The 27,913-nt window shown below is 34.2% G+C and overlaps 1 long non-coding RNA gene and 1 pseudogene across 1 annotated transcript in view; one reads left to right on the top strand and one right to left on the bottom strand.

The window, feature by feature from the left end:
* Positions 1-27,913, bottom strand: part of LOC141393501 (uncharacterized) — a 590,028-nt gene that overhangs the window by 99,073 nt on the left and 463,042 nt on the right. The gene's annotated exons all lie outside the window — the stretch shown is intronic.
* LOC141394773 (protein phosphatase eya-like) lies at positions 121-27,637 on the top strand (annotated as a pseudogene).

Raw genomic sequence — 27,913 nt, 5'->3', positions numbered from 1 at the left:
GATGTGAATATTCCTCCTTCTTTCGAATTCTCAACTCAACAACGCCGTAGTACAAAAAAACATAAAAACGGTAAGTGAGGGACATTTGTTGTTGTTTTTGTTAAAGTGAAGAGAAGAAGAATGACTAAAAAGGATTTTCCAGTGGCTAAAACTAATAAACTTGATTTAACCTTGGATGTCAGCAATACCATAGAGAAAAATCTATCTATGGCTTTCATTGAAGTTTTGATGAAATGTCCAAATAGTATGGCTTCCATTTCTGTGGTGGTGGTGGTAGTTGTTGTTCGCTCGGTATTGGTTTTCGTGGGTTAGTAATTTTATTGTCCAGGGCAGAATGGTGGTGGGTGGTTTAGTGTAGATTTTCTGAGAACTTAATGAATCCTTGAAAGTTTTTCTTTTATTCCTGTGCTGAAAAAATACGCTGGCTTCTTGTTTGGGTTTAAATAGTTAAAAAATGTGAAATTTGATTTTTTTTGTCAAAATCAAACTGAATAATGAATAAATGTTTATGGAAATTTGAATGACTCGGTACCTAAATAGACTTTGAATAGTATTGCACATAATTTTAAACATGTCTCCAAAATCTGACATGTACTTTGTTTTGGGGTCGTTCAAATCAAATCAACTCTGCTTGTGTAGTTTTTATGTTTAATTTGTAGACCTTTAAAGTCAAACTTTTGTCAAAATGTTCCAAAACTGTCATTTCTTTGCGTTAACACCACACACATAATGACAGTTTATCAATTAGAACTGTGGCAGAATCCCGACAATTTATAATTTAAAGGACAAACCACATTTTACGTAAAGGGATTTCAATTTTTAGATTTACTTTGGCAGTTTTGCTGAGATGTGTGTTTTACTTACTATTTGTAGGTAAGTCAAGGTTAATCTCATATTTGATGTTAAAATTTAAAAAACAACAATTTTAAAGTGGGATGTAGTTAAAATTGATTACTTTAGGGGATGGCAGAGAAGACTAGTTTCGTCCAACGCCACTTGGACTAATTTTTGGCAGTTTTTTGAGATGTGAATTATTGGTTTGAATTAATGGTTGTTTTAATATACATATATAAAATAAATTATTTATTCGTAAAGATGTTTAAACAAGAATTTGATTCATTTCGAAAAGTTAAAGCTATGTATATTGTGCTGTTTAAGGCTCCTTTTACATATTTCGCCCATTAAGAAATATCCAGAGTTCCGACAGTTTTTTACGCATTATCTATGTACGAATTATCATGATACCTACAACTCAACTGCCAATGTTAATGTCTACATACAGTGGTTTTACATTCGTCGTTTTTCATGTCCTTGCCATGACTACTTTAAAGTTCGAAATCACAAAAACATCCTTGGTAGTTAACAAACAGCATACAAGTTACAAATACACACATTATTACCCTGGTTATCATCTCCAAGATGACCTAACGATCTTCATGTATTTGTTGTAGTTATTATTTTTCCAATTTGCCTCCAAATTTTCTCACGTTGAAACATAAACAAATAAAAACAAATTATTATTCCAACTTCTGTTTTAGACATGTAATGTGGATGACCCCCCATAAAATTATTATTATATCTTCCTTTTTCTTCGAACATGCCACACAGTTGCTTAACGACATCACGTTTTGTTCGAATAAAACACGAAATTATACGCAAACTTTGAGTTGATGGAAAACAGTTTAATGTTGTTAACTTTGTTATATGGAATCATCAATTATTAATAGCTATGTACGACGTTGTAGGCAATTGCGTTTTATCTATGCGAATATTGTGCCTTCTTCCTGACCAATGTCCAGCAGAGTGTACACAAAAATTATTGTTTTTTTTTTTTTTTTTTTTGTTCCTATCACAAATCTTCTATCTGTAGTATTAAACTTTAAAGTATCCTATGTACACGGTGCTCTTGAATCAAAGTTAAATGGTGGGTGTTTACACCTGGGAAGTTTTTAGGGATTCTGAAACTACAATGTTCATAGATGAGAAAAATCAAAAAACTAAAAAAATCGGCGGAGCGCTTTTTAAATAAATTGCGATTCAAGTTGACATTTTAAGGGGTTTTTAGGTTTTCCCGATTTTGCTTGGAAACCGCAAGTCCTTACGAAATGGGACTAAAGAAAATGTTGTAGCTATGAAAATTCTCTACAAGATTGATTTTTATGATAATTTCGAAGTTTTTACCGTTATTGAGATATAGAAGCTCAAATTAGGACAATTGACTGTATCGCCTCCTTATAAAACAATGTCATGACTGCAATTTCCCAACTTAATCTTCTATATCTCAAAAACGGTACAACCTAGGAAAAAATTACTAAAGCCAATCTTGTAGAGAATTTTTACAGCAACAACATATTCTTTAGTCACATTTCGAAAGGATTTGAAGTTTTCAAGCTAAATCCTGAAGACCTATGAAAAAAATCTGAAAGTTTGATCTGAACCTCTATATCTCAAAAATGGTAAAACCTAGGAAAATATCAATCAGCCAATCTTGTACAGAATTTTCGCTGCTAAAACATTTTCTTTAGTCCCATTTCAATAGGACTTACGGTCCTCAAGCAAAATCGTGAAAACCTAAAAAAACCAAAAAATGTGATCGCGATTTATTAAAAAATCCATGCAGCCATCCACCAAAAATGTCTACTTGAATCGCGATTTATTTAAAAAGCGCTCCGGCGATTTTTTTAGTTTTTTTATTTTTCTCATCTATGAACATTGTAGTTTCGGAATCCGCAAAACTTTCCAGGTGTAAGCACCTTCCATTTAAATTTGATTCAAGAGCACCGTGTGTATCGTATCTGACCTGTTTTATTTTTACATTGTTTTTTTTTTTTAACTTGCTTTGTTGTCTATCCTTCTGTATTATTCAAATCTATTAATTCAGTTTTAACAGAGTTGCAGTTGACCAATCGAACTAAAATTTTGCACACTTTCCACATGTAGATGACAATACTTTCATATGAAAACAAAACCGAACCAAACTAAACCAAAAAAATCATCAACACCAAATCCAATTTTCATACCGAATACAGCACAGTTTTAAGTTACGCAAGCCCTTTTCAATCCCACGTCAATGGGTTCTTACGTACCGGATTGACCTTAAATCATGCTTCTACGAAGGTTTCATGCTGCTACAACAACAAAATATTTACTAAAAATAAAAAAACCGAAATAAATAAAAAAAATTATTTTTTATTTATAAATGCACTAAAAAACTACAAAATAATTTTTCTCTTAGCCTCAATAAGTATATTCTTCTTCATGATGGGGCTGTAAAATTTTCCGCCTACTTAGCACTTCAACAAAAATGGTCTAGATAATTTGAATAAAGAGTCTAATTAAAATGAATTAGTTAATTAATTGTCTAGGGATCTCTCATATAAAACGCTTGCATTTAAATTAAAAATTGTGACAAAATTTTTGTATATTATTGTTGACCTTTGATCTGTAGTTTCTTCTTCTGCTTATTTGGCTTGAGGTCAGTAAAATTGAAAAGACATGAATTTTTGTTTTTCAATTTTGTTTTTTATTACCAATATTTCGACTATCATCGATAGTCATCATCAGGGATTTGTGTTACTTAAAAAGAACAAAACATTTCGTTACATAAATATATAAAACAATAATATAACAATTTTTACATTGGATTATAAATCTTTCTTGTAGGTAACCGTGAGTTCCATCCTCTCCTCTTGACAAAGAATTTCCAACTAATGCTTTTTGTGTTTTTCAATTATGTTCCTATAAATTTGAGCACAATTTTCCGTATCGGTTTTATAATTTATTCGGTTTTCTGTAGGGACATTTACAATATGTAGCATTTCCAAAAAATATCTTCTTTTGTAATTGTTTTCTTGTGCTAAAATAGCTACATTTTTGAAGTTTGGTGTGTGTCCTTCTTTCGAACAATGAGCTGCGAGGGCAGTTTTTTGCTCCAATGGCTTATTTTTAGCTTTTTGGTCCGATTTGTGGGCGCTGAGTCTGGTCTTAAGTTTTGATTTTGTTGTGCCAACATATGTCTTCTGACATATGTTGGACCCGTCACCATCGCATTTAATCTCATATACAACATTAGATTTGTCTTCATGCGGTATTTTTGATTTTGTTCTGCTAAAAAAGTTGTTGTTAGTGTTGCTGCTTTTAAAGGCCAGTTGGTATTTTTCCTTATTGTAGATATTAGAAGCGGCGAATCTTTCGGAAAATCCTGGAATGTACGTCGATCTTTTGTATGTTTTTTCAACCTTTGTAGTGGTTTTATCTGTGTGTTTGTTCTCCACATGTCTTATCAAGTCATCTATTAATCTTGTAGGGAAATCATTCATTTTTAGAGCTGTTTTTATTTTCTTTCTGTTTTTGGTATGAAATTTACTATCACTTATGTTCATTACTCTGTGGATGAAATTTGTGGCCGTATTAATTTTTATTCTGCGGGGGTGTTTAGAGTAGTAATTAATTATTCTGCCCGAGGCCGTAGGTTTTTGGTACCAATCCAATAACAGCAGATTATTTTGCCTATATATAATGGAATCGAGGTATGGTAATCGGTTGTCGTTTTCACATTCCATTGTGAAACGCAACTGTTTGTTGTACATATTTAAAGTTTGAAGTGTTGTTTCAACTTCGGTTTTCTTTATAATACAAAATATGTCGTCTACATATTTTGTTAATGTCCTCGGTTTCAGCGTCAGTTTTGTCATGGTTTCGTCAAGGAGTTTTTCCATTACGACGTCTGCGATGATTGGCGATATTGGCGACCCCATTGGCATTCCCTTTAACTGTTCGAATACCTTGTCCTTATATTGAAAATACCTTGCATCCTTTATGCACATTGTCAGCATTTCAATGAATAAGTCCATTGGAATGTCGGTGTGTTCTTTGATGATTGTCCAATTTTCCTTAATGATGTTGATAGCCAAGTTAACAGGGACACTTGGGAACAATGAAACTACATCAAACGATATCAGCATCTCGTCGTCTTCAATATGTTGCCTATTAATTCTCGATTTAAATTCTACAGCGTCTTTGATATTATATTTTGAATCAGCCGTTAAAACCTTTAGGATGTTTGCCAAGTACCTTGATAGTTCGTAGGTAGGGGAATTTACAAATGAACATATCGGACGCAAAGGAGTTCCATCTTTATGGATTTTGGGAAGTCCATATATTTTCGGCGGTAATGAAGTTCGACTTATTAACTTGTTTTTCTCCCCCTCGTTTATTATTTTTAGATTAAACAGTTTCATGACTAATTTATTGTTCTTTTCTTGTAGCCCGAATGTCGGATCTTTTCTTAACCGTTTATACGTGCACATGTCATTTAATATTTCATTCATCTTGTTTTCGTAGTCCATTTTTGACAAGGCTACTGTTTTTCCACCTTTGTCTGCATTAAGTATCAAAATGTCCTTATTCTGTTGTAAGAACTTTGCAGTTTGGCCCACTGTACTTAATATAAAGCGATCTCTTTTTCCCAATGCTATATTTCGCGTGTGTTCATTTATAAGAGTAATGAGGTTTATTCTTGCATTCTCTTGTTGTTCTCTGTTCTCCAACGTTTGGATACAATCTTCTCCCTCTGCTATAACGTTAAACAAAGGGAACGTTGTTTTTGTTGTTGGCAGAGAGAACTTTGGCCCAAGAGAAAGCAACCACTGGATGTTGTTGGGGACGTCAGTGTGGGTTTTGTTTACGAACCATTCCTTATTATGCTGCAAATCGAGTTGACAGTGTTGTTGCTGTTTGAGTGCGTTTAGCTTGTTTATGTGTGTGGCTTTTTGTTTTGTGGTTTGTGATTGGAGGATGGCATTTTCACTTTCCAGCAACAATGTTAGATCGTCTCGTTCTAATATCTCAGTGAGACGATATTTTGTGTTATTGAGAATATCTCTTGTGATGTTACTCTGTTTGTGTTTTTGTTGTATTAAAAGTTTGAGTAACTTCGTATGAAAATTATAAATAAGTGTATCTAATGATCTTTTTACATTTGGTGGTATTGAGTTGTTAACTTTAAATATGTTGTCTATATTTTTCGTTGTATTTGAAATAAAGTTCGGTATTATACCTGTTTCTCTGCACTTGATGAGGAATGTTGCTGTTGATTTTACAAAGGTTGAAAAAACATACAAAAGATCGACGTACATTCCAGGATTTTCCGAAAGATTCGCCGCTTCTAATATCTACAATAAGGAAAAATACCAACTGGCCTTTAAAAGCAGCAACACTAACAACAACTTTTTTAGCAGAACAAAATCAAAAATACCGCATGAAGACAAATCTAATGTTGTATATGAGATTAAATGCGATGGTGACGGGTCCAACATATGTCAGAAGACATATGTTGGCACAACAAAATCAAAACTTAAGACCAGACTCAGCGCCCACAAATCGGACCAAAAAGCTAAAAATAAGCCATTGGAGCAAAAAACTGCCCTCGCAGCTCATTGTTCGAAAGAAGGACACACACCAAACTTCAAAAATGTAGCTATTTTAGCACAAGAAAACAATTACAAAAGAAGATATTTTTTGGAAATGCTACATATTGTAAATGTCCCTACAGAAAACCGAATAAATTATAAAACCGATACGGAAAATTGTGCTCAAATTTATAGGAACATAATTGAAAAACACAAAAAGCATTAGTTGGAAATTCTTTGTCAAGAGGAGAGGATGGAACTCACGGTTACCTACAAGAAAGATTTATAATCCAATGTAAAAATTGTTATATTATTGTTTTATATATTTATGTAACGAAATGTTTTGTTCTTTTTAAGTAACACAAATCCCTGATGATGACTATCGATGATAGTCGAAATATTGGTAATAAAAAACAAAATTGAAAAACAAAAATTCATGTCTTTTCAATTTTACTGACCTCAAGCCAAATAAGCAGAAGAAGAAATTGTGACAAAATTAAATGGCATAAAACGGTAACACTGTAACTTAATTTTTTTTTAATTATTTGTTTATTTATATCATTGCATACACGAACTTACATATGAAAAAGGACACATCTGTGTAGCTCCTATAATTAATCCAATTTGGTATTTCTCAGACATTTTATTTGTTTAAATTAGATTATGGCTTTCACAGAATTTGTAAAGTTGTTCTAATAATTTTTAATTAGAATTGTCAACAAAGCATCCCATTTCAAGAAATACATGTATTTACTTTTCTAATACTGAAACAATATTTTGAATGTTAAACCAACAAAACAAAATATGTATATTAAACAAAGAAGACATCAGAGCGCAAACAAAACTTGTTGTACTGTGTAACAAAATCTGATTACAAAACTTTGTGCAACAACAACAGCAGGCAAAGACTTAAATTACTTCGCCACTGTCGATTTTTTTTTTTTTTTTTTTTTTTGGTAGGACATAATTTTTAACACACAAACTTTGTTGTTTGCACAAATTTGCTTCGTTATCGACGACTACTCATTTCCTTTTCACAGATACGCTGGTGTTATAAAAAAACAGATAAATATGCATGGCATAAAAATAACCCACACACCTGCCAACCCAACAAACAGGCCAAAGACCATCGCCTTAAAACTAACACACAAACTAAGACTATGTACATGTCTGTCATTGAAATCAACGCTGTTGATGATGATACGACCGAAATATAGACACACACACACAAAGTAATATGATGTCACAAACAAAACCTAATAAAATCACATGAAAATTCGATGAATGTCAGACAATGCCAGACAATGAGGCTCCGACGAGAAGTAAAAAAGGAACAGAAAGAATGTTGCCGCCTTACAAATGAATTCAACAGGAGTGAGAAAGTGGTTTTTTATTGAAATTTTCATTCCATTTTTTTTTTCAAAACATGAAACATACAAATACTGATCTCAGACTCAAATAGGAAATGACGGAAAAACTAACGAGCGGGCACGAAAACATTCAATAACGGTGTTGACACATACAACATTTATACGCTCAGTTGAATATTCGATCGATCCAATGAGCGAATAATGATTCGTACACAAAGGTTAATCATGTTCAACTTTGTTCCTATAGAAACGAATCGAAATACGGTCGTACCTCGATTATCCATAATGATAGGGACCGGAGGCATTACGGATAATAGGTTTTCCGGGATAATGGAGTAACACTGTTTCTAACATATTTTTAATCAAAAATATGCGTTGTAGCAAATATTTATAAATAAGAACAATTATGAATTTAATGCGAAGTTTAAAAGATTGAAACTTTTCTAAAATAATTAATTTGTACGTTATTTTTGTCCATTGAAATTTGGTAGAATGAATTATATTCCCGGATCATAAAGATTTTCACCGGAAATCGGTGTGAAATGAACAAAAACTGCTGTGCTTTTCTTTCCCGGGTAATGGAAGTTTACGGATAATCGATTCCCGTATAATCGAAGTACGACTGCACATAGTTAAATATTGTCATCTTCATATTCTAATTGCTTCGTTATCCAAAACTACAGAACTGGCAGTAATGTTACTATCTGTCACCTAATACTTACTTAGTTGGCCCATTACAGAACATTTGAACTAAGAAAAGATGTCCATTCCTCTCTGTTTTTCGCTTGTCTTTTTGGAATACCGCGCCTTTTCATTTCTTCATCCACTTGTATGCTCCATCGAAGATTAGGCCTGCCGATTCTGCGTGCACCGCCATGTGGCATGTATTCATACGCCGTTTTAGCGGGTTCATCATCGCTCATTCTCATGATATGGCCTAGCCAACACAATCGTTGCATCTCGATACGTTTAACTATATTCATGTCTTTGTATAGCTTATATAGCTCGTGGTTCATACGACGTCGATATTCACCGTCAACGCAAATCGGCCCGTAGATCTTTCGAAAAATTTTCCTCTCAAACACACCAACCACTGCCTTATCTGCTTGCGCAAGTACCCATGCTTCGGAGCCATACATTAGCACGGGTAGTATCAGAGTTTTGTATAGTGTTATTTTTGTTTGACGAGATGTGGCTTTGTTTTTAAATTGCTTACTTAAACCATAGTAGCATCTGTTGGCCAATACAATTCTTCTTCTTATTTCACAACTGATGTTGTTTGTTGTGTTTATGGCAGTGCCGAGGTAGACGAAGTCTTTAACTACCTCAAAATTGTAGGTACCAACTTCCACAGTTGGTCCGGGCTCTATGGACGCTTTGCGCGTCGACACCATCAACTTGGTCTTTTCGCCGTTTACCGCAGATTCGCAGATTCTGCTTCGACCTTTCTAAAGGTATCAGTTACTTCCTTTACTGATCGTCCCATGATGTCTATGTCATCAGCATAAACAAGTAACATGTGGCTATTGGTGTAAATTGGCCATTTCTTTTGACATTTGCATCTCGTATTACCTTTTCCAGCAAAATGTTGAATAGGTCACACGAAAGGCTATCTTCTTGTCTGAAATCTCTTTTGGTACAAAATTCTTCGGAGAGGTTCTTTCCAATTTTAACTGAGGTTAAAGTCATCTTACATAGCCGGATGAGCATTGCGGGGATACCAAATTCAGACATTGCATGGAATACCTTTGATCGGAGGGGACTGTCGAATGCTGCTTTATAATCGACAAAAAGTTGATATGTGTCGATCTGCATCTCTTGGGTCTTCCCTAGGATTTTCCGCAGGGTAAATATCTGGTCAATGGTGGACTTGCCAGGTCTAAAGCCACATTGGTATGGTCCAATTATTTCGTTGACCATTGGATTTAGTCGTTCGCACAATATCCCCGACACTATCTTATAGGCAATAGGGAGAAGACTTATGCCCCTATAGTTGGAGCATACAGTCTTATCTCCTTTCTTGCGGACGGGACATAGGATGCTCAGGTTCCAATCGTCGGGTACGCGTTCTTCCTGCCAGATGGTGCTAACTAGCTGATGCATACACCTTATTAGCGCGTCGCCTCCGGTTTTAAACAGCTCGGCTGGTAAGCCATCGGCTCCTGCTGCCTTATTATTCTTGAGCCGGTTGATTGCTGGTTTTACCTCATCTTGGCCGGGCGGTATACATTCTATACCATCTTCTGGGATTGGATCTGTGGTATCATCGTCTCCGCTACTATTGGATAACAGCAGATTGGAGAAATGTTCCTTCTATATCCTGAGCACGCTATCTGTATCTGTTACCAGATTACCTTGCTGGTCTCTACAGGAGGATGTTTGATGTTTCACTCTTTGGTAGAATTTTCGGACTTCATTCTGGCTCCTGTACATCTCGATTTTTTCACACTCCCGCTTTTCCAATTCTCTCTTTTTCTTGCGGAAAAGACGGTTCTCTTCTCTCCTTTTCTCCCGATATCTCTCTCGTGCGCTACGTGTTGCTAGTGATTGTAAAGTAGCTGTATATGCCGCATTTTTCTCTTCGGTAGCAGCACGACACTCCTGGTCATACCATGAATTCCTTTGTGGAGGTCTCTGGAATCCAAGTATGGATTTTGCGGCTGTTTGCATGGAGTGGGCAATATTTTGCCATTGTGTTGTTATGTTATCGGGACAAGGAGTGCTCGCGTTAAGCAATTGGGCTAGTTGAGTGGAATATGCTGTGGCTATCTGTTTTGTTTGCAGCCTATCGATGTCCAACTTCCGCGTTGTGTCTGTTCGTGCTTTATTTGCAACGGGTACGTACCTTTGCTGCAATAAGGTAGTGGTCCGAATCAATGTTTGCGCCTCGGAACGATCGTACATCGAACACGCTGGATGAATGTCTTCCATCTATCACAACATGATCAATTTGATTACTTGTTCTTTGATCTGGAGACAGCCAGGTGCCCATATGAATATCGAGATGATTAAATCTGGTACTGCTAACTACCATGTTTTTTGCTGCTGCAAAGTCTATCAGCCTCATACCATTGCCAGATGTTTCACTGTGGAGACTGAATTTCCCGACTGTTGGGCCAAAGATATTCTCCTTTCCAATTTTGGCATTAAAATCGCCTAGAATGATTTTAATTTCATGGGCAGGGCAACGGTCATATGTTTCTTCTAAGCGCTCGTAAAATATATCTTTGGTCTGTCCGTCCTTTTCTTCAGTGGGAGCATGAGTGCAAATAAAGCTGATGTTGAAGAATTTAGCTTTTATTCGAATTGCAGCAAGTCTTTCATTCACTGGGGTGAAGCTGGATACCAGATGTTTTAGTCTCCGACTAACTACGAATCCGCAACCAAACTCATGATTTATGTCATGGCAGCTATCTGTCACCTAATGCTGCTGTAAAAAATAAGAGGAGTGATCTCCGAGATCTACAGATACAATAGGAGTTTTCGATTTTTTATTCATTATTATAGTTTTTTATTTTACCGATTTTTGTAATTAATAATTATGCAATTCCAATACAGCTCAGAATTGCAAAAATCGATTGAAAAAACACCAGAAACTGATGGCTTACAACTATACAGCCATTTTAGACCCGGCGTAATATTAATGACAGACATTTTTGATATCATTTAATTTGTTACATACATATGTTACGCACAAGGCCGATAAGATTGAAAATCAATTTCACTTTTACCTATACAATTGGTACCAGAGGTATAATGCCATCGTACATAGCCTTTAGTATGTACTCTTGAACTGGGGAACCAGTTATGATAGTTGTGTATTTATATATATGTATGTACAACTTACTATGGTAAGCAAATACCCAACAAGTGACAATATGTAGAAATATGAAAAGGGACAAATAAGATTCTCTCCTTCTCTCCTTAAAACTGGTACCCAGTCAGGAATTCACAGATACAGCTATAGCAGACCACGCAAAATGAGGTTATTTATATGAGTTACGTTGTGCGTGCTCTTTCGATTGTTTGCATTTTTATAAGCCGAATTTTACTTATTTATGCCAAACGCATATTTGCTGATGAATATTTAAGTTCGGAATACATTTTTGGATGGATGGTTTTTTTTCTGATACATTATTGTGGCGATATAACGTATGTTTCGTTTTTCTTTGTTTGTTCGGGAAAATTTAATAAAAACAACCAAAAGGTAGGTAGAAAATGGAGAGCCCATAAGAAGAACTGAGATGTAATGGTGGCGTATGAATAATATTTATTGCATGATTCTTATATGAAGTCCATGGTGACGTATGAAGCACCACATCAGTATTTTTGTTGATGTTCGTCTACACAGCTCCCCCCTACGTTGTTTAAATATTCGTGTGAAAATTAGCAACTGGTGGTGTGTGTTATGGTAGAGGTTATAAAAGGCCATGCTAATATTGTTCATGCCTTAAAGTATGCAAAGTAAAATCTGTTTACATTTGTTTGTTTTTGCCCTTGTTTTATTTGTAACACAATTTCAGATTTATATGCCGTGCGTAATAAAATTTAAAGCTACATTTTTTATTTAAATTCAAAATTGATACAAAAAAACAAAGTACATAATAAAATAAAAGTAGATTATGTCAAAATTGGAAAAGCCCCTCAGACTACAGTTATGTGTTATGTGAGTGTCGTAAAAATGGAAACTATGTAGTGGAGTACAGAGTTAACTATTTATTTGTTATACCATGGAAAGGAGGATATATTTATTTTTCCTTATCCAATAACAATCAGATCTTTTCCCTGCTCGTAACTCTTACTGTTATAATTACGTTAGCATCATACAATTTGAAGGATTAATTTACAAGTAGCCATTTTCAAATATTTGTTCCTATATTCCTCCTCTCATGTAAGGTTGTTTTATCTTAGTTCATGGATAATTGTTCATCGGCAGATGCTTCTTGGTCGACTTCGATTTTATTAGGGATTCAAGCGCCATCCTTGTTATGCTATGAACATTTTTTCTGAAGTTGTAGCCAATTCATCTTCATTTCATACGTTTAAACTGGTTTTCTATGGTTTCCTGGCTTGTAAAATTTTTGTTTCATAGGGCATCTTTTTGAAGTAGCCGTCAACGATTAAAATATATATAACGGGACGACTCGTTTATAGGATAAGTACACTAGATTTCAAAAAAAAAAAAATTAAATTGATGGTTCTCCCGAATATATTTTATATAAAAGCTTAGCTACTGGAGTCATTGACATTTTCCATTGATTCTTTGTTTTGTGCCTATCATCCATATCCTTTTCTTTTGATAATGTTACACCTGCAGTTATATTTGTTTACTTTTATGCCACAATGTTTACGAACACCTACCTATTGGCGGCAATAACCCTAGCTCCTAACACAAATAAACCACTGGAATATTTGCTCATTGAAAGTTATTAGAGTTAAAGCAGTGATGGTAAATGCAATGAAATTGTACAATTTTTAGTACTTTGTAAAAACATAACTATATAAGGATTACGTTATAAAATAAAGATGTGAATTTTAAAAAAAATGTATGGTGAACCTCTAAGTATCTACTTGTAAAAATGTTACTTCTTACTCCAAATTCGAGAAGGTGTGAAAGAAAATATCGGCATGTGTTAATGGTAAAGTACACTGAAGTACGAAATATGCTGTACAAAGTACTCTACTCTTTAAAAATTCTGTTCCACCCTGAAGGAAAAGGATAGTCTAAAATGACATCAACAATAAATAATGATGTATAAGAAATCACCATTCCTCTACATTTTATTGGTCAAAGGATTTACACAATTTAACAGCTGTGTGTTAATGTGTGTGTCTGCCAGTAGTTATGAATTATGGTATCTGACTACGTACGTTCGTATATGTGTGAATGCGTTTTTGTGTGCAAATGTTATTTTAGGATTTATGTTCTATCATTATTTTGCCAGAAACAAAAGCAAATATTAATTAAAAATTCCGATTTTTCAAAATAGTCTGGCTTAATCCCTTTTGTTGTTTTAATATTTAAAACAACAAGTTTATTAGTGGAGAAGGTTTGGCATTGTTCGCCAAGGGGTAAGGCAAGGAAGACTAGTTTCGATCCACGCCACTGGATCTCATAAGTTCCCTTTGTTTCTTGTTTGTGGATATTCTCCACCGAAGTTATTTTTCAATAACTTCTTCAACAAGGAACTTTTTATACCCAAACATCAATCGTCAGCTCGAAGTATAAACGTAAACAAAGAAAACCCTTCAATGAGAAGTTTTTCTTTGGTAACCTAACACAACTCTGACGAAAGTGTTTACGAAACAAAGCAAACCTTCTTCCACTCGTATGTGTCGTTGATTTTTCAACAAATGCACATACCCAAATGCTGTTTGGTAGCTTATATACCAACAACACACAAAACCGTGCCAGTGTTTCTCAAATAGAACATTGGTGGCGTTTGGGTATGTGCATTTGGGTATGTGCATTTGTTGAAAAATCAACGACACATACGAGTGGAAGAAGGTTTGCTTTGTTTCGTAAACACTTTCGTCAGAGTTGTGTTAGGTTACCAAAGAAAAACTTCTCATTGAAGGGTTTTCTTTGTTTACGTTTATACTCCGAGCTGACGATTGATGTTTGGGTATAAAAAGTTCCTTGTTGAAGAAGTTATTGAAAAATAACTTCGGTGGAGAATATCCACAAACAAGAAACAAAGGGAACTGATGAGATCCAGTGGCGTGGATCGAAACTAGTCTTCCTTGCCTTACCCCTTGGCGAACAATGCCAAACCTTCTCCACTAATAAACTTGTTGTTTTAAATATTAAAACAACAAAAGGGATTAAGCCAGACTATTTTGAAAAATCAAAATTGTAACAGCTATCCCAATTAAATAAACGCCACCAATGTTCTAATTAAAAATTCCTTTATTTGTTCTTTACATTAATATTTGCTTGGTATTTTTGACTTTAACTGTGTGTGCACTATTTTTTTGACTTTATTCTTTTTATACATAAATTTATATGTATGTATGTGTGTGGAGAATCTAGAGGTTTCAGCATATTTTTCTCTCCCACTTACTATGTGATCTATTCGAGTGTGAAAATAATTACAATGAACGCACATAGAGAACAAAAATGGCAGTATATACATACATACAACAATAATAAACCGTTGCTTCTGATACATACAAATACATGCATATATCCATGGTCCTTGAATACGAGCCCAGCCTCATAATGACAATGTGGAAGCTTGCCCACATTTTTTTATTTTTACGTCGTTTTAATAGCCTTTGGGTTTTGTATCAAATGTTTGCATTACTCTTGCTTGTATGTGATACATACGTACATATGTTGATAGATATACGTGCTCGCATTTAGATGTGTTTACATTTGCAGTAAATTAAGGTTTTCTGTGTAATTTTCATTGTATTTTTTTTTTTTTTTTTTGCTATCAAGGAACGCTATGAACGGGTGATTTCTTTTTTATTCACAGCAGGGTAAAAGGGCCTACGTACAATGTACGTACATAATAACTAATTTTGTGTGAATTAATCTCACTAGGTTTTAAAATTCAAAGAAGTGAAATTTTATATTATTTCCTTGTCAGAGTTTTAAACCCACGGCTGGTTAAAATGACTTTAGATTTTCCTGAGATACCAACTATATTACACAAGTATCGAAACTATAGTTCTTATGTACTTTTAGAGACTCTAAATCTATTTTAATCGCTTCTCCTAGATTAGTGATGTCATATTGCTGTTGATAATAGCAGAGGCTCTGGATCCGAACAACGATATCTTCATTGATATATCCAAACCTTGAAAGAAGAAGAAAATCTGAACAATGATATCCTAGATATTTTCATTCGATGTTTTTTATTTAAAATTCCCTATGTCAGCTAACAGCTGAGTCCATGGTACAATAAACAAGGCAGATGCATCTGCGAAAAAATAAAATTAGCTTTGGCATATTGATGTCCAGAATGGTCAAAGAAAAAATCAGACCAACAAAAATTTTGTTATGCTGTCTTCGTTGCAATTCAACGACACTTAACAGTGGAGAAAGTTTGCTTGTTTTGCAAACACTTTCGTTGGGGTTATTTGAGGTTACCTAGGAGAAACATTTCGTTGAGATTTTTTCTTTGATAACTCTTATATTTCGAGTTGACGATTGATGTTTAGGTAGAAAAAGTTTTTTATTGCAGAAATTATTGAAAAATAACTTTGGTGGGTAATATCTACAAACAAGAACAAGGGACCAAATTTTCTTCACAAATAAATTTGTGGTTTTAAAATATTAAAACAACAACAATGGGATTAAGCCAGACTATTGTGAAAAAAAAACAAAATTGCCACAGATATCCCAGTAAAATCGACACCATTGTCTAATTATTTATTTAGTTAGTATCAATTAATAATTAGTTAGTATCAATTGTCTAATTTGCTATTTTCATTAAGCAATAAAGTTCTAATTTATCAAACGTTTTTGCAATGAATTTTACTTAGGACAACTTGTTCCGACAGTTCATGTTCGACCAGTAGGGCTGAAGAATACCTTGGCAATTGTGCCATGGCTTTCACATGTAAAATCGATCTTATTGAATACATAGGAGATTATGTGCAATAGTATAATTATTGCCCAACACTGCTTTTAAAATAATACCAGAAACATTCAATGGTCAATATCTCTATACCAACATTTCAAAATTCTGTTCAAACAATACACAATATCCAATACTGTTTGACAAAAACAAAACATTTAACTAAGTTTTCTAGAAAATAAGGCTGCTGGTTAATTATCCTCACTAATAATGAAAATCAAATGAAATAGGTTGTGACACACTTGTAAGTAACGTGTCAAAGTTTACAACAATTTCATGGCAGTTTGACTGGCCTCTGTAACTTTGTTTCGCAACAGCTGAAATAATCCCAACAATAAAATGTCAGAATATTTGTTTTTTTTTTACATAAGCGCTACAACAGCATTACACTTCCTCCTTCCATTTGAATAGGAATACTTTTTTTCTTCTTCATTTAGACTCTGTTAAGTGCTGACAGAGCAGTTTTGCCTTCGTACTACATTAGCCGTAGTTATTTATTTGCAGCTTTACCAATTTGTATGGCCAACTGAGACCACCTTCGAATTAGAATAGACAATGAGACTGTTATTCGGCAGGGCGATTTTCATAAATTATTAACGTGACAAACTGTGGCAAGCTTGCAGGGCATAGAAAATACTAAAATAAGATTTACATTAGGTGGTCTTTAATGGTAATGCCGAAATAATCTTTAAATTAGCATCATTAAATGCTGGAAATGAATCCAATGCGTTATAGAGGAAAAATGCATTAATAATGTTGCTTAGCAAGCCAATGTTGAAAAGGGACCAATTAAATATAAAGATAACATCCGCTACTGTAGTGTGTAAAAATCGATCTCATAGAAATACTAAGCATTGTATTAAAACATAGTATGACACAAAGCTTTTCCAACATTCCTGATTTTGAGATATATTTATTATTGTATTTTATTCTTTGTTAAACCTTTTTACAAGATAAATAGAATGTTGATATTAACACTTTTATTCAAATGTATTTCATAGCCGACCAAGAAGAGCGAGCGTTTAAATTGGTTATGTGTGTGTGTAAAATTACACTGACAGAACAGGGTGATGATTTTCATATTGAGTGTGAAATGAAAAATATATTGTTGGCGTGTTCGCTTTGTATGACTTAAATTAAGAATAATATAAATAACTTCATAATTTGAAGAGTATTTTTCTTCTGTAATTTTTTTGTGAGAAAAAACAATTTGTATATAAAGATAATTTTTAAGACTTTCTAAGCATAAAAAACATTTTTTCTTTGAATTTTCCTATTGACTCGGTGCGGCGGACTATTGTGGACCGAGATAAAGGCACGTCTTTGAAAATGTCTTCCATTTTTCTACCAGTATCTCCAAAAAAGTTAATACTGACATAAAAACTTCTTTAAAAACCCACCATCTTCAAAAGGTCTACATTTCTTGGCCATTTCCAAAGCAATCTTATATGAGGCCTTGATTGTGGCATTATCATAATTGCCTTTGTCTTTTATAATATTAAGACTCCTATTATTATTTGTTAAATTATCTTTAAACTGTCATATTATGTGTGTTCGTTTACTCAAAATTTGTACAAATTGTTACTGGATGTTGTTCGTTTACTCTACAGTACAATACAAAAGAGCTTAATCGATTGCAAGAAGTTACTGGACTTGTACAAATTTGTACAAGTTATTGAGTAAACGAACACGTCTATTATTTTTTTCGCTCATTTCCCGTCATTAAATGATATTTTGTAAGCGTATTATAATGACGCCTAAGGTAAGATGGATATACATTTTTTTATTGTTGCATTGCAGACGAGGCATCCTGCGTCATTAAAAATATTAATACAAAACAAAAAATCATTATGAAATTCTTCCCTCCACATATTTGCTGTACAACTGCAAAATCTTTTCAGTGTACCAAAAAAAAAAAACGGCATCAACCTGCTTGCATGATATTCAGTACAAGACTGAAGTAAAAAAATCATCAAAACATTTGCTCTCTTAGTTTCCGTTCGGGTCTCGTGTGTGTGATTTGCCGAAAAACTTCGTAACCTTAACAATATTAACGAACGGGTTTGATGTATTTCAACCATCTCAACAACGAATCATGAAACCTGTTATGTTGATTCTCTGTAACACGGATACACATAAGAGTGAGAAGCGGTTTACTGAACTAATCCATATGAGAAAAGCCCCACATTATCCATTCGGGGATGTTCGTGAAAAATTTGTTTCATTATCTGTGGACTCGGATACAAATATCCAAAAGTTATATGTTTAAGTGGGCGTTAGGCTATCGTCGCTCTTATGCTTAAGTGTTCCATACTCAACTGTTTACTTTTAGTCATAAAATAACCTTACAACGTTTTCAACCCTGCTCTTTCTGATTTTTTAGCCGGTTTTCTTCTATCTCCTGTAGTTTACAAGTTAGCAAAGGCTATAGTCGGGATAAGGATACGTAAAAGCGATTTCGTTTAATCGACTATTGACTGTGCCAATCGACTTTCGAAAGACCGAGACAACTATTATTCGTAGTCCACCATTAGTCATTCTCCCATTATTTTGAGTCTTCTTCTGTTATAGTTTGGATTTACCGAACAGATGAAAGTGTTCCGGTTAACATAAAGTTAAATTTGATGATTAAAGGAGGAGCTTCTTCGTAATCGACTATTAATCGTGGTCGACTATTGGTCGTAGTTGACTATTGGGTACTTTTTTTATACACTTTTTTATACATATTTATATACATCAAGGATCGCATCAACGAAAATGGTCGATTATATTCGATTATAATCGGTTTTCGGCGGCTAATGAATAATCGAAAGTCGACTTTTAGAACACATTCAAATAATTGACAAGCCGAAAATCGAATTTTAATTTTTCACATAAACCGAACAATCGAAAAACCGATTATTGCATTTCACTGCGTATCCCTAAATCTGGACTGGGCCGACTATGTGATACCCTACAATACTACCCCTGTGCATAGGCTTTTCAATGGTAAACATTTCTTTTAGGTAAATACTTAAGTTTTCACCATCCTGACTTTCATACCAAATGACTTAAGGCCTCGACACATAAGAAGCATGGCACTCTTGCTTATCTGGTAAATGACTAATGACCAAGTTCGACATAATTGAAATGTGATTCTGAAAACTTTTTATAAAAACGAACTTGGTCTTTAGTCTTTTATCAGATTTGATTTCAGCAAGAATGCCATGCCTCTTATGTGTCGAAGCCTTTAAAGCTAACTAAACCAAAATAATTAATCATTTTATATTTAACTACTGTCGACAATGTACTTGGTACTGATTGAACGCTTTGCAGAAGAGAAAAAGAAAAGAATCCGAGGTATTTGTCATTAGAGGTAGAATTAGACGTGACATAGCCATAACGCCATAACCATAGAAAACCAAAACCCAATTGGTTTCTTATGGTTATGGCTATGGCACTATGTTATACTACTTCTAATCGAATACGTTGATTTCCATAGATTTAGTTCAATCAGCTGTTTGATATGGCGTTATGGTTATGTCACGTCTAATTCTACCTTAAAATAAATATGTATTTCAATATATTAAAATTGGCATGTAGCAATAACTCTGATATTTTGATCAAAGCCAAAATATTTGGTATTAATGTCATGCTCAGGAGGTCTAGATGGTGAGATGATCGGATGGTTTTGGTAACGCAATTGGGATCAATTTATAGCTCAGAATGTCACTTTGTTGAAAGATACCCAACAAAAGATCGAATGATCGTCAGTACAATTCAAATAAAAATAAAAGGAAAAGTGGGATGTACGCAGTGTTGCCGAATTTGACGATTTATCGTCATTTTGACGATTTTTTGGCCCAAAATAGAAAAATGACGATTTGTCGATTTTATGGTCCAAAATGACGATTTTTCACGTAAACCAGATTGCATGCAATAAAAGGCGATAACTATATTTTGGCCAAAATTTCACGATAGACTTTAAGGAAAAAAATGTTCCAAACTCGATTTTATGAGCTTTTTTAATGCATTATAGCAATTTCCAGACGGTTTGGCTATATTTGGGCACATATCTGGAATACAGGTATTTTCATAGTTTTTTCCTCATCTTCGTTTTACATCTGCTGAAATTACGTGTACCGACAAACATAAACGGTCACACTGTCAAGCAAGCGAATTTTTAACTATAAGCTGTCATTCAAAACTGACAACGAGTACCCACCTATAACTTGCTGCATTACTGCAAACTCGATAACCATAGAGAAAACTATCATCTTCTGAGAGCGGTTATAAAGCGATATTTAAGAGAGATTGGGTTAGATTTATTCCTGTGGTTGTATATCACTATGCAACACTGAAAATGCAAACAACTTCTAGTATGCATTTTTTGAAAGTACATATTGAGACTACAAACAGCTAGGCCAAATTCCTAATCGTTTCTGCGATAAAGGCCAAATAAATGCAAAAAAACTGTAGTTTTAGCCGGGTTTAGATGGGGCCATAAAATCCAAGCTGGATCTGACAGAACAAAACCCAAATAGGGTTTTTGTCGTTTGGGTCTGTACTTTCAAAAAATCATCAGCTCGAATTGTTTGCACACGATTGCCTTAAACATGTTGCACAGTGTATTCTATGTTGTCAGTCTCTTTGACAAAACTATCAGCGAAAAAATCGAATAAAACGGTAACCAAAACTAGTTTTAGACCATGTTGACGATTTTATGACGATTTCCCAATTTTTGTTGACGATTTCCGTCATCGCTGGATGTACGTCATCCTATTTTGCACAATTGTAAGGTGATCTTTTTTATTTCCATCGACGGGCCTTGCTTTTGGAATATGTACCCCTATTAGAAGAGAAGATATTAGCATAAGAATAAAGCGTTGAGGTTTACTCCACATATGGTAAGTTTGTTGCCAATTCTGACTGAATATTACCCATCACCAAAATCAATAGCCTTATTTTTCTCTGGATCCCCAAACAGTCCACAGAATTTCGTTACGATCCCATCAAAATTTCGACATGTAGCCATTGTTTGACCACCTACGCCAACCTACTTTGCATCTCTGTAAATGTGAACTATTCTTTTTCCATTGTTTTTACCCATACTAGAAGCGGATATACTTGTATAAGAACAAAACTTCCAATTTTTCTCTACATTCGTATTTTGCCAATTCCGACCACTGAATATTATCTGACCATCAGCAAAATCAATAGCGATCCGATCGAAATTGCGGACTATAGCATGGAATGAATGAACGAAAAAAATGTATTACCGACTATTGCGATACTTCCTTCGATTGACCATTTACGTCAACCTACTTTGTATCATTGTATGGGTGAGATTTTCTACTTTCATAGGCATGCTTTGCTTTTGGAAGACCACCAGCCAGAGGTGAGATATTCAACATTACACATGAAATCCCAAAAATGAAAACTGGGGTTGGATTAGCGAATATTGCGATATCTCCGTTGTTTGTCCACATACGCCAACCTACTTTGCATTGGTGCACTACGGTCTCAAATCCCATTTTCCTGACCAAAACTATTTCTATGTCATTTTTCTATTGACATTTATTATTATTCATAATAATTGCCACAAAATATTGATTCAGAATTATTTTCAGCCAACATTTCAAAAAACCGAAAAAGAATATGGTCTAAACTGAAATTTTGAGCTATGTTGATATTTTGGCTTTGTACCTACCACCTAAAAGGTCAAAATGTAAAGTTTCAGCTGAATCGGTTTAAAAATGTGTCAAAAACCTTCGAAATACCTTTAATTTGGGTTACTCTTGTATGGGGGTTATATCCAAATCTGGTCACTCAAAGTACAAATTGCAAATTATCAGGAAAATCTATTCATAATTCTACCACCCAAATATCAAATAGTTCTTAGTTTTATACACTTATGTACCTTGAGAAAATATTATGCTTCATTAATCGCAACTTTTTAACCACGGCTCACTCTCACTCAAAGTTATGTCGGTCCAAAATAAGTTTTGAAATTAAAGAAAAATTATTTTCGATTGTTTGGATTGGAGTATTCCCCCATTGGCTCAACTTCATTTATTACCCTCTATTACAGAGAGTAATGTTTTTCAAAACGAACTGACAGTGTTGCAAAATTTTACTGATCGCTACCAATATCATGATTTCATCCCGGCGAAGGGAATTATCAATTGGCTTCTCAGTTTTTGAAATGATGCCTTTTTAGCGAAAACCCGAACTCTTTAAGTGTCTAGTATTCTCATATGAATGAGAATCACACTCACTTTTCGGCTTTTCCAAAGAAACACCAAAATCAAAATATTTTGCAACATGTCAGCATGTATCAACTAAGAATTCTTCGAATTCTGTGAGTTGAAAAGAACACCAACACAGTTGCCTGTGAGGTTGTTATTGGAATTTTGTTTTTTGTTTTTAACAAAGCTCCATTCATTCGCCCGTGCCTCGGCTGTTTTTTGTTTGTTTTGTTTATTGTTAAAGTTCAATCTCATTTTCGATTGTTTGAGTGGAGTATTCCCCCATTGGCTCAACTTCATTTATTACCCTCTATTACAGAGAGTAATGTTTTTCAAAACGAACTGACAGTGTTGCAAAATTTTACTGATCGCTACCAATATCATGATTTCATCCCGGCGAAGGGAATTAATAATTTAAGGTTTTTCCGGAAATGTGTTGATTAGAGTTGTGCCAAAGGAACTATATGAACTATCTAGTTCACTTCGCAGTTCCAATGGCCCACATTTTTTCTTTGAACAAACTGCGTATACTTACTATCACTCGTTATATTTCATGATGTTACTCATACGTTTTGGAACTAGTACAAGGAACTAGGGACTAGATTACCCAACTCTAGTGTTGATAACTTGTTTAACGGTAAGTGCAAATTTAGCACAAACTTTGTTCTTGTTGTTTTGGAATGTTTACTATCTTATTATGAAGAAAAACGCAAAAAGGAGGATGTCAAAAAAATTACTTTTGGCCAAAGAATTCGAATTTGGAACCAAAGTGCGTTGTAAAGGTGAAGTTTTCCACGTTCAATAGAAGTGGAGATATTCGCATTAGAATAAAACCTTGTCTTCTTCTCCCATTCCGACTCCTGAATATGATCCGACTAGAGTTGTGCCAAAGGAACTATTTGGAACGATTTAGTTCACTTCGCAGTTCCAATATCCCACTTTTTTCTTTGAACAAAGTACGTATACTTAACATCACACGTTATATTTCATGATGTTACTCATACGTTTTGGAACTAGTACAAGGAACTAGATTACCCAACTCTAGATCCGACCCCATCAACCCCCAACATTTCGTGACGATCCGATCAAAATTGCGACCTATAGCGTGATTACAAGGTTTAGATGGAGAGACGAACACACGTAGCCAGATCAACTCAGCTCGTCGAGGCAATCATTTTGGTATATATAAGTATAGGTCTACGACTATTATTTCGATGAGTTACAAACCACATTAAAAACCAGCAAGAGACCCAGGTTTAGTATCTAATAGAAATTATTTAAATATTTATGTGTTACATCTTCATTCAATATAATTAAAATTATTGCATTTCATTGCACAAAATTAGTTCAAATTACAATTGTTTAAGGTTCATCAAGTTAATAACCTAGCCGTCCAATTGTATGTGTGTGTTGCCATGAGTCATGGCCCATGAGGTTTTGGGAAGCACTTTCATTTAATGTCCGTTCTAAAATGTACGAAACATAAATAATATATCACACCTGAAGCTTTGTGCTATCTGGTCTCTTAAGAAATTATGAGCCATGTCATAAAATACACATGCTTTAGGTATATGTACTACACAGTCCTCTTATTCCTGTAGTCATTAATTTTTTAAAGGAAAACAATGACCTTTTTATGGTGATATGATATGGTTACACATGGATAAAAAATATACTCATCTGTTCTTTTATAGGATTATTCTTATGTCTAGGAAACAATGATTGAGCATTTTTTGTATTTTCAGGCTAAAATGTACAACAATTCAAAGCAACAACAATATAAAAGAGGAAAATGTTTTTGTGGGTCCCAAATGAGGGATGTCAAAATAAAAGAACATAAAATAAAGCATGGAGGATTTTACATATTATAGTATTAATAATTGTTTATTTGCCTTCTAACCTACATGGGATGGTATTGCTTCCGGTATACCAAACCATAATTTTACTAAATTGAAAAACACATATGAACTTTATTATAGAATTATTTCTGACTTAATGTTTGGTGGGATGGCATTTTTAATCGATTTAGCTGACATCACACATCTTTCTGCGTAATTAAGCCGAAGATGGAAAAATATTATTGCACTTCAAATGCACAACAATTAAAAGAAAATTAAGCCGTTTTATTATTTATTGTATTTTTTGTTCGTTTCTTTTCAGTCTATTTCTCAATTGAAGCACAGAGGAAAGGGACAATACCGTATATCAATGAATACGGAAGAAGCTTAGCTTAAAACCTAAAAAGGCTTAAGAGATAAAGAGCGCCAGACCTTAACAAATCCCAACACCATCGTTAATATAAAGCCTAAATGTATGCAGCTCGTGCCTCACAATTTGCCAAAACCATTACCATGGCTTGTAGTGTACAAAAACAACCCACATCCAATCCCCTAGCCAAGGGCAGTTCCATGTGGCAGCCTCAAATTTTTCGGAAAGTCCCACCGACACTCATTCTACTACTCCAGTTTTGCACAACACTCACTCGCCGCATTCTCCTCTACCGGTCTCCCCTAGCAACAACATGGCTTCAACGGGCAATACTGCTCAAAGTAATGCAGCGACTTCATTGCCAAAAACCACACCCACGGGTAAAACGGGCAGTTCAACAACCTAGTCCAACACGTAGCTGTACCTCCAACACACCCAACAGTGAGGCCGTTAAGCCCCCAGAAAGAGTGTTTATTTGGGACATAGACTAGACCATTATCATTTTCCACACATTGCTATCGGGTTCCTTTGCCAGCCGTTATACCAAAGATCATAGCGCCCTTATGACGATAGCATTTCGAATGGAGGATATGGTTTTCAATTTGGCCGACACCCATTTCTTTTTCAATGAAATCGAGGAATGTGATCGGGTTCATATCGACGATGTCTCATCGGATGATAATGACCAAGATTTGAGTACATATAACTTTGCCACAGATGGTTTTCATACTGGAGCCCCACCTGGAGCTCCGCCAAACTTATGTTTGCCCACAGGTGTAAGAGGTGGTGTAGACTGGATGCGTAAATTAGCTTTCAGATATAGGAAGATAAAGGAAATCTACAATACCTACACGCAGAGAAAAAATATTTTTCGCTTTTGTTGGAACAAAAATATATGTTTTGGTTCCAAAAATGTATTTGTTTTGTTCAAACATTGTAATCCAAATCCAAAAATACCATCTTTTGTTCCAAACATAGAAAACAAAAACAACTTTCGAATTTCCGCAATATTGTTAAAATCGTTAACAATACCGATTGTAGGAACTATCATAATCTAATTTTGTTTACAAAAAGTATTGTCAGCCCAGAAAACCAGCCCAGAAATTTTTGATTTGAGTGCATATACTTCTCATATACACTTTTCGCATAACTTGGATATAAATGTCGCGAATAATATTGCAATCATTGATGAACACAATACATGGTTTGCTGCATTGGCTGACAACAAAGACAAACAAAAAGCCACAAGAACCCACCACAACATAAGGAATAATTAAACACCATAACAAACATGAAAAGGAAAGAAGAATGACACAAAACAGAAACAAATAAAAACAAGAGTCTCACAAGTACATACACACAAAAACAAAGGTAAAGGCAGCATGTCATACAAACACACCACTACTCACCAAAATTGTTTTTTCAACACGGCATCGAATAGCGAGAGAAGAGAAACAAATTTTCGAAGAAAAGAGAGAAATATTGTTCAGTTGACACAAACTATTTTTGGATTTACAATACTACATGAGGAATCCAACAATATGTTAACAATACATATTTTGCTCTTGGAATATTGTTGGATCAAACATATTTTTTTCTCTGCGTGTATAGGGGAAAGTAAGTACACAATGTGAGAGAATAAATTTTGACAGTGAAATTAATATTTTTTCTTCTCCTTTCAGTGTTGGCGGTTTATTGGGTCCTGCCAAAAGAGATGCTTGGCTACAAATTCGCCAGGACATTGAAATGGCCACCGACAACTGGGCATCTTTGGCTACCAAATGCTTAAATATGATAGCTCAGCGAGAAAATTGTGTAAATGTATTGGTAACCTCAACACAATTGGCACCCGCTTTGGCCAAAGTCCTACTTTTTGGCCTGGGGGGCATTTTCAATATTGAAAATATTTACAGCGCCCATAAAATAGGTAAGTTTTTCTATTCAACACTCTTTTTTGGAATATTACTTATGTTTTTCTTTTTATGTTCCATTACAGGTCAGGAAACTTGTTATGAGCGTATTGTGACGCGTTTTGGACGCAAAAGTACCTACGTTGTTGTGGGCGATGGTGCCGAAGAGGAATCAGCCGCCAAAGCTATGAATTTTCCATTTTGGCGGATATCATCGCATAGTGATATTAGAGCTTTGTACACAGCACTTGATATGGGTTTCTAATGAAAATCTGTACGATTCATAGTGTTTGTTAAGGCAACAATGTAAATTCTTAGAACAAAAAAGCGAAAACAAGAAACAAACAAAGCAAAACAAATGAAAGAAAAAAAACTTCTAAAAACACGCACTAATTTTGAAAGACTTTAAGAACTTACTTTAAGAAATTTACACTAACTTTCGAAGATGTAATATTTTTTATAGTTATAAATTATTTATTAAATTGTCTATAGTTTAAGTTCGACACACACACACAGATAAATGCATAGATACGTAGATTACGAATATTATTAAGCACAAAATAATTTAATTATTTTGGTTATAACATTGTACATATTAAATTATATTTTTCGTTCATCTTGTTCTTAACTACTACTGTATAATGTTTGTATATTATTTTTAGTTATAATTATTATTTATTATTATTTTTAACTAAATAATTTATAATAATATTATTTATTTTTTTAATGCGTCCTGAACAAAAACTGATAATGCGTCCTGTAATAAACCACAACGACGCCACTAACAATGAAAAATAAATAATATTATTATAAATTATTTAGTTAAAAATGTATTATGCAGAGAATATTAAAATGCAAAAAGAAGAGAAAACAAAAAACCAAAAATTATAATAAAAAATAAACAAACCTTAAAATTAAATAAAAATTGCACTATTATAATGAATGAAGATGCAGCGTGTATTTATTAAAGAATTTAGAATCCACAACAAAAAAGTTCAAACAAAACCTTGAAGAGAATATCAAAAACGAATGCAGAAGACATACATATGTACGTTTTAGAAATTAGATCAAAAAAGGCAGTTTGGGCAATAAACCGAATAGCACTGTAGTTCCAAGATTTAAAAATGATTATTCAGTTATTAACACTTATGTGTGAAATATAGGAAAAACACATGTTTTAGCCTGCCCAAAACATTTGCA

Source organism: Musca autumnalis, unplaced genomic scaffold (assembly GCF_047663935.1).
Source record: "Musca autumnalis isolate F117 unplaced genomic scaffold, ASM4766393v1 scaffold_2, whole genome shotgun sequence".
Lineage (NCBI taxonomy): Eukaryota > Metazoa > Arthropoda > Insecta > Diptera > Muscidae > Musca > Musca autumnalis.
This window is presented reverse-complemented; position numbering and strand designations above follow the sequence as displayed.